General features: G+C 36.8%; 1 protein-coding gene across 1 annotated transcript in view; it reads right to left on the bottom strand.

Moving 5' to 3' along the window:
- The window catches only part of LOC136277384 (uncharacterized), a gene marked incomplete at its 3' end in the record, with an annotated part of 18770 nt that extends 9703 nt beyond the window's left edge, over positions 1-9067 (bottom strand). The window contains exons 1-2 of the mRNA XM_066159414.1: positions 8940-9067; positions 3342-3427 (exon numbers count right to left, since the gene is read on the bottom strand). The remainder of the gene's footprint in view (positions 1-3341; positions 3428-8939) is intronic.
- Between the last annotated feature and the right edge of the window lie 3872 nt (positions 9068-12939).

The following is a 12939-nucleotide window of genomic DNA, read 5'->3' on the forward strand; positions in this document are numbered from 1 at the left end:
AGAACCAATGACTTAAGCCAGGCTGTTAGTCAGTGGTGACGATGTAAACTCAAGACCTCAGCAAATCACACAAACAATAATTTTTACTCCAAATCGTTTGGTAACGTGACCATAGCCGGTGACTGGAACAACGTCTTGCAAGCTTATTTTAAATAATTTTCTGTCGTATATAGATCTTATATCTTCGCTTCAGTTTTGAATTACCAAAACTGCACAGTATATTTATTTAATCCTTAAGACAATTGAGTTATAGTCTCCATAAAGTTCTGTGAAGTTCTCTTCATGAGGAAATTACAGATCACCTGTCTCTCTGCTCTTGTAACTTGTTTGCTAGTTCGATCTGCTGTTTTAACTCTTCAAGGTTTCTACGATGACCGAAGATCGCCATGATGAGCTAGCCGCGTTAGACCTCAGCATGATCGCAGTCGCTCTGACACCATCATGATAAGTATGTATTTTAACAGTTGTGCCAGGTTATATTTTTCATCATTCCTGTTTTTTTCTGTTTTGTTTTTGGACACGAAACTTTATATACTATACAAGTGTTAGCTGTGTTTGATTTTTATTACCGTACTTAAACTTGCAATCTAACTGAGCGTGAAAACTTTTAAAACTCGGACTGTCCATTTTGTTTTATCTTTGAGGATTTTTGTCTCTGATCACGTTACAGTAACGTAAATTACTGCGCCCGGCATTTTTGCAAACCTTTGCTCGCTTATTCCGAAATTTTATTTTCAATCAACGAAAGAAAAGCAACAAAGAAGTTCCGGAAAAGGTCGGACATAGAACGATTTGGCAGATGGCGTGACAGGTGTAGCTTAGTTCCATACTCTATACTCTCATAAAGCACGCTCTTTTAATCAATGACAACACGCGTTATATCCGAACTTTATTATAATACTAGCTTAGAGCTAAATCCAGCTATTTTTGCATTTTTTCCTTCGTCGTTGTTAACTGAGAAATGGTCGCTGCAAATGTGACCCGAACCTGGTGTCCAACTGTTAGGTTCTCTTTTTGTTCGAACAAATACGATCCATTTTCGCCGCACACTTTCATCAGCTGGAAACTGGCGACGGATGTTATAAACATCTCTACACAGCGCTTTCCTGGTTTTCGTTTTCTTCGCTTGAAATCCTGTTGTTTTCCGTTCATATTATAAATGTCAGTGTGGCTAAGAGTGGTACAGTTCTGGATAACTTGAGCATGAATATATATATATATATATATATTTTTTTTTTAAAGTTCAGGGCCGGGTCGTTCGAAGCTGGGTTAAGATAACCCAGGGTTAGTGTAAAATCTGATTTCAGATCTGAAAGCTTTTAAAAAAAGTTTAGTCTAATTTCTTTTTGTCTAGAATATGACTATTTGATGCCCTAAAAAGAAAAAAAGAAAATTATTCCAAAAAGAGTTTTGAATAAAGAAATAAAGAAACCCAGATTACAATGTAACCAGCTGGAAAGCGAGGGCGGAGTTGTTACTCTCTGGTGTTAACATGACCCTTTCCACTGCCTTACACACTTGTGATGTATCATATCACGCGACCTTGATCGGAACGTTTTCAAAATGGCCGTTGATTAGGCGTCAAAAAAAAAACCGTCAAAAATTTGATTTTGCACAATGTATTGTTTATTTGCTCATTTATGGTTCTTTAATCTAAGAGGAATTCATAGGGACAAAAAAAGGGAGGGGAAATTTGTCGTCAGTTACACTGTAAAGTATCTATGACATGAACTTTTTTATTTTGCATTTTCTAGTTGATAGCTGCATTTAGAAATAAAATAGTCAGAAATAATCGACCTTAGCGTCTAGCGAGTCCTCCTTGACCACTTTTTTGCGCAGTGAAAATACGATTTTGTTCGAGTGGTATTTGACTTCTTTGTGGCATTTTGTTAGCGGCCAGAAGACGTTCACGAAGCGAATGAACTGAACAAAATTTACTGACTCTGTAAAGTCAGGCAAAACAGGTTTTCAATTGAAAATCGATACTTGCATATTGAAAGCAAAAACCACTCAATTGTTCGTACAAGCGCTTTGATGATTCTCCTATTCACACTTATGTCGTCCAGGAATGCTTTTGAATTGCAAACAGTGTGGTAAAAGTAGTCATGAATGGTTTCTACATTATAATGTTTGTGTGTTGTCTCCATTGCGTTCAAGATGGCGTTACTGACTCGAAGGTTAGCGGAAATGAAAGTATATTTTTCCTTTCGTATGATGATTGACGCATAAGAATGTCCAAAATTGTTAGGGAATGTTGATTAAAAAATGCAAAAATCGTTCTTGAACCTGGTCGTTTTTTGTCGCTAATGAATGTAACTTCACGCAATAGTTCGTCTTTCCACGCAAATGAATGCGTATTTTCTCAGAAGGAACAACAAAAGGTGTAGTTGAAAAAACTGTTACTTACCTACCTCGAAATTCAAGTTAGAGCGAGAAATATCATGATGGCAGACGTACTGGTAAAGTTTCCGTACAGCCCCATACTATTGTAAAACAAATCTGTTTTCCCAATGGAAATGTACTGTTTTTGTCGCTGTTTTCTATATCCTAGAACTGAATGCATAATGTAGTATGGAGCTGTGCGGAGATTTTACCGACGTACAAACTGATTATCTTAATGATTACTGGACGAACTGCGAGACTGTGACTCGAAATTTAGCCGGAGACTGGTTGAGGTGTTATGACTTGTTATTCATACCACTCGGAGATTTTAAACCTTAATATGCTAAATGCCTATGCAATGAAGACTTCATTGTCTTATGTCGCGTGATGTTCTCAGGTCAAACACACCTTAACAAGGGAAATGTCCCTTACAATCTGGACAATACACTTAGCATTGTTCAATTTTCGTTCTGAATAAACATTGCCACCCTGAACAATGCTCTTCAAAATACGCGATAGAGTAGGAACGACTTTTTTCTCGTCCTTAGCGCTCAGCTAATGCTTACTTCTGCTTGTTTGAAAGATGTTAAAAAAAAAAGACCGGACAACTCACAAAACACGCCTGCTCTTTCAAATTCCCAAACTTAGTCTTGACAGAAATAACAATTACTTGATTATCTCAATCTTACATCTAGAGCAGACAATTAAAAGCCTGGTTTAAATATAATCTGAAAAGGTCGGTAGCCATCCGTAACTGATAGAATTCTGGATTGGTTATTATTCGTTAAAATGAGAAGTGGCATGGTAACTAAAAGTAACTGTGTGTAAATGATAGGAATCATGAAACTGTTCCCTTAATGCAAGCAATTATTCTTCACGCTCCACTTTTTTTTGGTGCTTGAGAGTCACATATTTTACATCTGTACAACATTAGTAATATAGTCTAAACATTTGATTACCTCAACTCCCCGTAACCACTGTTGTGTAGCCAAGTCCCTCCACGCCTCGCGCGTTTCTGGTTGGACCCACGCTCGGCTCGTGCTCGCTAGAAAAACACAGTTATTTTTAGTTAAAACTGATGAGGTCACAAGGCTTGGATTTTTTCTTCTATTTTTTTTAGTTACCAGATCAGAAGAATAATAATTGCTTGGGCTAAAGTGGATCAGGAGTGAGGGACAGTTGATGAAGCCTATTACAAGACTAAAATGAATCTCATTAACTTAAGTGCAACTCTCAACATGCATAACTATCTGTTCAAGAACATTTTCAAATTCTTAGCCAAATTTATTCGTACATATGTATGTTACACTTCTGCTTCTTTTTTTGTCTTTTTACATCAGTGGATCTAGGAGTAATAATAAGGCCTGGTACATAAAGATTGCTTTCTGTATAAATATTTCACCTTTGCAGTGCAGCTTAGACTTTAAGAAATTTGTTATTCCAAACTTTAACCAAATGCATAATATAACTGATCACTTCTCAACAAAATGTCTTATCCTGTTTTAAATGTGTTCTGCCCACAGGTATATTATCTGAATGAGCACTGTCAAATAATGCGACATCTTATATTGTCAATTCGACTTTTTATATGATCAACTTTTTATTATTCATATGGTCAATTTGACTTTTATATGGTCTTTTAGTCTTATTAACTGAGTTGATAACGTAAATTGGCCACCACCAATAGTTTCAAAGCTGACGCTTCGAGCGTTAGCCCTTCGTCAGAGCGACTGGAGAAATTGTGGGTTGTGTGTGTGTTTGCCGTATTTACTCGATTTAAACGCCGCTCTCGAGAGTTCATGGTTCTCGAGAAATGTGGCGTGATGTTTATAGGTCAAACACACCTTAGCGAGGGAAATTTCGAATTTGAATTTGACCTGATAGGTCACACTTGTCTACACTTAGCAAATTAAAGTAAATATGGCGTATAGTAGTTCGAGTGAGAGCAGTTCGATATCGTAGTCTGATTATTTGGATTTTGAGGCCTCGATAGTAGGTGAAAATAATGATACACCTTATGAGACTGTTGCTTAAAAGTTTTAATGAATGATTCCTGCTCTAGAATGTTTGTGCATTGTCTCCATTGGCATTAAAGATGGCGTTTACAACTTGAAGGTTAGCGGAAATGAAAGTGTATTTTTCTCTTTTTTATGACGTTTGACGTATAAGAATGCCCAAAACTTTTAGGGAATGCTGATTAAAATACAAAAATCGTTATGGAATCTGATTTACGCGCAAATGATCGTTTTTTGTCGCTGATGAATGTAACTTCACGCAATAGTTCGCTTTTCACGCAAATGAGTGCATATTTTCTCATAATGAACAACAAAAGGTGTAGTTGATAAAAACTGTTCTTTGCCTACCTTGAAATTCAAGTTAGAGCGAGAAACATCATGATGGCAGACGCACAAACTGATTATCGTGGTGATTATTGGACGAACTGCAAGACTGCAACTCGAAATTTATCCGGAGACTGGTTGAGGTGTTATGACTTGTTATTCTTACTACAAGGAAATTTTAAATTCTTACACGCTAAACGCCTATGCAGTAAAGAGTTCATTGTTCTCGAGAAATTTGGCGTGATGTTTTATAGGTCAAACACAACTTAGCAAGAAAAGCTTCTTTTTTAATCTGGACAATACACTCAGCATGGCTGTCCTGAACAATGCTCTTCAAAATTCCCTGACTTAGTCTTGACAGATATAACAATTATAATCTTCATTCTTACATCTAGAACAGGTGTCCTTTTTTGAGTAGTTTAAATTAAGTTAACCTGATCTCTACCTTACATTAGAATAAAGATGTATGCTTTGAATCTATTTTCTGTTTGGATGCTAAGTCCCACCAGTTGTAATAAAAACTTAAATATTTCCCTTTCGAGGCTCAAATCTTGTAACTCGTGATCATCAAAATGCGGAAACCGAGAAATCAAAGACTGTGACGCTATAAGAGGAATGTGCATTTTAGAACTTAAAGTCCTTCAAATAATTCACTTCAATAAGCTTGGTATAGCGTCAAAACGTAGTTTTTTTCAAATCCCAACTCCACTTTATCGATACAGAGTTTTCTTTCCCAGCAAACAGTTTGAATTAATTTCACCTCTGATATGATACTTTCACGGTATTTTGATTTTCATGTTTATGAAATATCAAAACTCCGTCAATTTGCCAAAGACATAATAATTACTGTTGTAGCTTCCTACAAGATATCATAAATGAATGGGATTACGAACTTGCATGGCAAGAATAAGAGGCGCGAAGAAACAAATTATTGCGTATTTGATGATAACAGGAATTCAAACTGAATGCAAAAAAAGGTTGCATTTTCATCCATGCTAAAAGCGGCTTAAAACGTTTACATTCTCTGTTCCTAAGATGATGACTGTCAAACGTCAAATGCCAAACGTCAAATCTTGTTAGTGACAGCAGTGATCAGAAATTGATTGTTGTGCCAAGTCTAACAAAGTTTTAGAGTTTCTTAGACCTTCATCGATGTTGTCTGTTGTTGTTTTACTTCGTTAATAGTTGAAAAAAAACTAGCTGTTATTTACCTACCTTAAAATTCAAGTAACAGCGAGAAATATAACTATGATGGCAGACGCACAAACTGATTATTGTAATGATTATTAGACGAACTGCAAGACTGCAACACGAAATTTACCCGGAGAGTGGTTGACGTGTTATGACTTGTTATTCATACCACACGGCAAATTTAAACCCTTAATATGCAAAATGCCTCTGCAATAAAGAGTTAATTTTTCTCAAGAAATGAGGCGTGTTGTTTTACAGATCTAACACACCTTAGCAAGGGAAATTTCTCTTTTAATCTGGACAATACACTCAGCATGGCCACCCATAACAATGCTCGTCAAAATTCCCTGACTCAGTCTTGACAGAAATAATTACAATGTTCAATCTTACACCTAGAAGAGGCGTGTTTTTTTAGTTGTCTAAATTAAGCACACTAAATTAACTTGGGACAAAGTGAAACTTCACCTCCTTCTTTATATTATAATAAAGATGTACGCTTTGAATCTGCTTCTGTTTGGATGCAAGTCCCAGCACTTTGTAATTATAACTGAAATATTTCCCTCTTGAGGTTCAAATGTTGTATCTCATTAAAATGCAGAAACCGAGAAATCGAAGACTGTGACGCCAGAAGATGAATGTGCATCTTAGAACTTATAGTCCTTCAAATAATTCACTTCATTGAGCTTAGTTTAGCGTCAAAACCTGGTTTTTTTTCCAACCTCAACTCCCCTTTAATGATATAGAGTTTTCTTTGCCATCAAACAGTTTGAATTAATTTCACGTCTGATATGATACTTTCACGGTGTTTCGATTTTTGCATGTTTATGAAATTTCAAAACTCTTTCAACTTGCCAATGACATAATAATTTATGTTGTAGCTTCCTACAAGATATCATAAATGAATGGGATTACGAACTTGCATGGCATGAATAAGAGGCACGAAGAAAGAAATTATTGCGCATTTGATGATAACAGGAAATTGAAGGCTACAAAAGTTGCAATTTCATTTATGCTAAAAGCGACTTAAAACATTTACATTCTCTGTTCCTAGGGTGATGACTGTCAAACTTCAAATGCCAAACGTCAAATCTTGTTAGTGACAGCAGTGATCAGAAATTAATTGTTGTGCCAAGTCTAACAAGAGCGAGAAATATCATGATTGCAGACGCACAAAGTGATTACCTCAATGAATATTGGACGAGCTTCAAGACTGCGACTCAAAATTTATCTGGAGACGTGTTGAGGTGTTATGACTTGTTATTCATACCACTCGGAAAATTTAAACCCTTAATATGCAAAATGCCTATGCAATGAAGAGTTAATTGTTCTCCAGAAATGTAGCTTGATGTTTACGGGTTAAACACACCTTAGCAAGGGAAATTTCCCTTTTAATCTGGACAATACACTCAGTATCGTTCAACTTCCGTTTTGAAATGAACATGACAACCCTACACAATGCTCTTCAAAGTTCCCTGACTTAGTCTTGACAGAAATGACAATTACTTTCTTCAATCTTACACCTAGAACAGACATGTTTTTTGAGTTGTCTAAATTAAGTTGACTAAACTATCTTGAGACAAATTGAAGACTCACCTCTACTTTATATTATGATAAAGATGTACGCTTTGAATCTGCCTTCTTTTGTCTATTTGTCCCTCTGGACAGAAAGTCTCTTATATTGTTGATGAACGCTCTCGTTTTTAGTAAACTGTTCTATTGCTCAACTGTATGGCCTAACACTACTCAAGGCAATGTAAAGAAACTCCAATTAGTACAGAATTTTGCTGCGCGTATCGTGTTAGGTCTTAGGAAATACGATCACTTCTTAGAAGGCATAAGATCCCTTAACTGGCTTACTGTTAAGGATAGACTCCTTCTTAACGATGCTGTAATGGTATTTAAATGTCTTAATGATCTAGCCCCAAAATATCTGGCCAATACATTTGTACCTCGTTCTCATATTCACACTAGGACTACGCGATCATGTAATCTTCTACACATCCCTCGTTGTCGTCCACGTTCATTCACATGTCGTGGATGCAAACTTTGGAACTGTTTTTCTAATGATTTGAAAGCTGCGGATAGTGTAAATATCTTCAGGCGTCGTTTAGCGCAGAAGCTATTAAGCGGTGAACATTTGTGTTGAGTATAACTTCATTTTTTAATTATATTCCTAGGTCTTTTGTAATTGATTCTAGTTATAAAATGTCTTATTTACCTGTTATTCCTTGTCCTTTTTAACTTATATGTATTTTAAAAGTTGTAGTTAGACACTGTAACCGAAAAGCCCAAGTTGGGAGTTAATATAAACGTATGTATGTATTTGAATGCCAAGTCCCAGCACTTTGGAATTAAAACTAAAATATTTCCTTCTCGAGATTTAAATGTTGTATCTCATTAAAATGCAAAAGCCGAGAAATCGAAGACTGTGACGCTATAGGATTAATGTGCATCTTAGAACTTAAAGTCCTTCAGAAAATCACTTCAATAAGCTTGGTATAGCGTCAAAACTTATTTTTTCCAAACGTCAACTCCGCTTCATTGACACAAAGTTTTCTTTGTTGGCAAACATTTTGATTTAACTTCACGTCTGATATGACACTTTCACGGTATTTTGATTTACATATTTATGAAATTTCAAAACTCTTTCAAGTTGCCAAAGACTTAATATTTTCTGTCGCAAATTCCTACAAGATATTCTAAATGAATGGGATTACGAACTTGCATGGCATGAACAAGAAGCACGAAGAAACAAATTATTGCGCATTTGATGATAACGGGAAATTGAAGGTTACAAAAGATTGCATTTTCATTTATGCTAAAAGCGGATTAAAACTTTTACATTCTCTGTACGTGAGATGATGACTGTCAAACTTCAAATGCCAAACGTCAAAGCTTGTTACTGACAGCAGCGATCAGAAATTGAGTGTGTGCCAAGTCTAATAAAGTTTAGAGTTTCTTAGACCTTCATCGATATTGTCTGTTGTTGTTTTATTTCGTAATAGTTGAAAAAAAACTGTCACTTACCTATCTTGAAATTCGAGTGAGAGCGGGAAGTGTCATGATGGCAGACGCACAAACTGATTATCTTTTTTATTAGTGGACGAACCGCAAGACTGCAACTCGAATTTTTCTGGGGACTGGTTGAGGTGTTATGACTTGTTATTCATACCACACGGAAATTTTAAACCTTTGATATGCTAAATGCCTAGGCAACGAAGAGTTTATTGTTTTCGAGAAGTATGGCGTGATGTTGACAGGTCAATCACACCTTAGCAAGGGAAACTTCCCTTTTAATCTGGACAATACACTTAATATTGTTCCACTTCCGTCTTGAAATAAACGTGGCCACTCTGAACAATACTCTTCAAACTTCCCTTACCTGGTCATCGACAGAAATAACAATTGCTTTCTTCACTCTTACTTCCAGAACATGCGTGTTTTTTTAAGTTGTCAAACCTCAACTCCACTTTATTGATACAAAGTTTTCTTTGCCAGCAAACAGTTTGAATTAATTGCACGTCTGATATGATACTTTCACGGCATTTTGATTTACATGTTTATGAAATTTTAAAACTCTTTCAAGTTTCTAAAAGACTCCAGAGAGGATATCAGCATCCATCGCACAAATTTGAAATATTTTGCCAAGGCGCCCAAAATTTGGTTTCATTCCTACATTCATATATTGTAGCCAATATGTCCTAATAATTATGATGTAGTTTTTTTGTGAAAATATATTTTAGTTTTCGAGAAATTATTTTTTTCGTTCGACCGCTCAAATATGCAAAATTTCACCGTCACAATACTCTAGTTGTGTGACCTCATGTAACGAACATACTTGACCTCCGATATTTATGTCAACATAATCCTTTGTTTTATCTTCTAAACTTAATCTCCTGTTATTATTGAAGCTGACGAATAAATATTTATTTTTGGTGGATATTTTTGTCCGACATACTTTTCCAATGTCGAATAGTAGTATCAAAACAAAGACAGTTTTAACAATGGCCGATGTGACAGAATCTACTGAGCTTCAAGCTTCAAGCTTCAAGTCCAGAATGAGAATTTCGTTCTGGAATGAAAACCCCAATAAACTCATTCAGAAATGACTCGTTTCGAATAAACTTTACTCTGGTATCGTGTGGCGACCGGTATGAACTCGCTCTTAAACAAAACTCATTCCGATATCATGTGAAAGGCCCATAAAAGTTTTCATTCCTAGAACATCACGCTTTGCTCTCCTGTCTGAATACTATAAATTTCAATAGCGTTGAAGCAACAACCCGCTTTTAACTGCTTCGCTGCCACTAAAACAACGATTAGTGACCACAAAAGGTATATATTCTAATATTTTGAATTCAACATTAAAAATTCTCTATACAGGGTAAATATGCATTTGTGTCAGTATAAATTATTGCGTGACTAGCTTATGATGTAAATGGGGGAGGGGAAAACACAACGCAAAACCTGGGCTCCTGTCAAAAAGTAATACCCAGGCGTAATATAATAATCGAAACAGCTTTTAAAATCATAAATAAACAAGGTAAGAGTGTTATGCTAGAGTTTTTTTTTTAACAAATTGTAGTGATTTATGCCAGTAAACGGTGGAGACAAGTAGGCACATCATGTATATTTCATAGTCGCTAACAATTAAATTTTGCCGGACTTTGAGTTCGTCACAAGATAGAACAACACAAACACACGAGGAAATTTTTATAGTAACTTTATAACCATCCTTTTGTGTTTTAAAAGCTTGAAGCTCAGTAAATTCTGATATATCGGTCATTGTTAAAACTAAATAGAGAAATATGTGGGACAAGCTTCCCAAAGCTAAACATAAAGTAATCTCTTATACATGAATAACGTAGCAGCTTGGTAACAGATACTAGTCTGTGACCTAAGTCGAATTTGTACATGCGCCTGAAGACACAATGGCCTGCCTTGGCTGGAAACTCTTTTACCTCACTTAGATAAAGGCTGTCTTACTTCTGACAATAATAAAGTTCTCTGAAACTACGACTTGGCTCCCTTTGCTTAGTTGATCTGTCAACTTCTGTCAACATTAATAATTACGTGGTCGCTGTGAAAATATGTCTCCATATTAAAGATGAAGGATGTCCTCTATTCTGAAGAAACCAACATAAGCCAGAATAAAAACACATTTCGTAATTCAGGTAAATTATCAAGGTTGGATTTCTCAACCAGTTTCCTTATCATGTCTGGAGAAACTGGCTCTTTCTTTTTATGAACTCGAGTTCCGATCATTCTCTTAGCCGCTCTGCTAACTGCGTGGATAATTGGGCTGTATGTAGGGGATGTAAACCCGCCAAATGGTGTGCCCACTGTTTGGAGAGTCAACTGCTGAGTGGGAATAGGTGGTATCGAGTAAATGCTATAAGTATAAAGCTACATGCTCTGAATTTGCAAGAAACGCACATATCTCCATCTTGGAGCTGGCAAACTCCTTCCACCTAAGAAAAGCTCTCCTGTAGGCTTCGGTGGTGCCTGGTGCTTTCGACGCAGTGACCGTTGACTCTAGTCTAGACACAAGACTTCTCAGTGACAGGTAACCCAACTCGCCAAGGCAATGCCACAGAACGTTATTGAACACATCTATAAAAAATAAAAACAAACCGAAAGGGGAAGGCAAACAAAGAGCATGAACCTGGGAATTTAAGATCTGAATTGAGTCGAATCGACGAGAATACAACAGAGGAGTCACACTCGCTAGGACTGTAAACAAGACATAGTTACGTCATCTCTGGTGTAGGCACTCCGAACAAGAAACTAACGGTGAATGAAAGTCTTCTCATATCATACACCTCGATACAATCCTGGTCGACCACGGCAAGAACAAGACATTCTCAGACACCAGTCGAATGTTCGCGACACCACCGGGGGTGTGCACTTTATCCAGTCCTACATCACAGTGCCTCCGTAAGAGAAAAACAACGAGATGATAAAATTATCAAACAAAACTCCTACCTCTGGAGATTGCAGATCAAATATACCCCACCATTTTGTGTGGATTCGGGAACCGAGGGCCCTAAACATAAGCAAAACAAACACACCGAACATTACATGTAACAACATAAGCGCTTTCATCAAAACTTCTCAGGAAGCAGCCAAACAATGCACAAACGTATAGCTCCAACGAAGAGCGTTATTACAATACAGCCAAACACCACCAAGGGGCTACACAGGCTTCAACCAAACATGGCACACCGGGGGTGCATGCAAAATAAATCGACACAATCTCCTCCAAGATAACACTTTAACTGTAACCAAAATATATATCAAATACTAACAACAAACGTAATAGAAATTCAGCTAAGAAACGTAAACTTCAATACAATCTTCGATGAGTCACGATTTGAATTACCATCAACACCTCAGGGTACACCTGACGGGCAAGCCATACAATAGCCATTAGGGGAGGTGCAAAAACGCTCCTCAAAGAGGAGCGAAAATTGTTACCAGCAAAATCAATACGATACACCAAGCATCGTGACTTGTATGCTCTGGTTCCGAATAATTCGTTCTTTGCTTTACCCTTAATGAACAAATCCGATTTGGTGGGGAGAAACAGCCAGTCCCTTACAAAGAAATTGAAATGCGCACCATCGCTATATAGTAATGGCCGAAATATGCGAACTTCCACACAGTTACGATTAAAGAAGCAACTGCCTTGCAATCACTCACATGACTCAACACTCTACCAACGAGTGTGGTAGGTAGGACAAGCCAGTTGTTTTCTGATGACAAATCCTGCGTAAACGCATCCACAGCTTCGTGCCGGGTTGGAGGAATCTGGAGTTGAATCTTGGCAATTTGGCGCTATAATGGCAGGCAAATCTGTCAATCGAATGTGGGCCCCAGCGGTCTTCGAGGAAAAGAAAAAAATGTCATCATAAACGGAAAAGGATTACGAACTTGCATGGCATGAACAAGAAGCACGAGAAAAAAAATTATTGCGCATTTTGATAATAAAAGGAAATTGAAGAGTACAAAATTAAAGAATGCATTT

The sequence above is a fragment of the Pocillopora verrucosa genome, chromosome 12 (genome assembly GCF_036669915.1).
Source record: "Pocillopora verrucosa isolate sample1 chromosome 12, ASM3666991v2, whole genome shotgun sequence".
Classification (NCBI taxonomy): domain Eukaryota; kingdom Metazoa; phylum Cnidaria; class Anthozoa; order Scleractinia; family Pocilloporidae; genus Pocillopora; species Pocillopora verrucosa.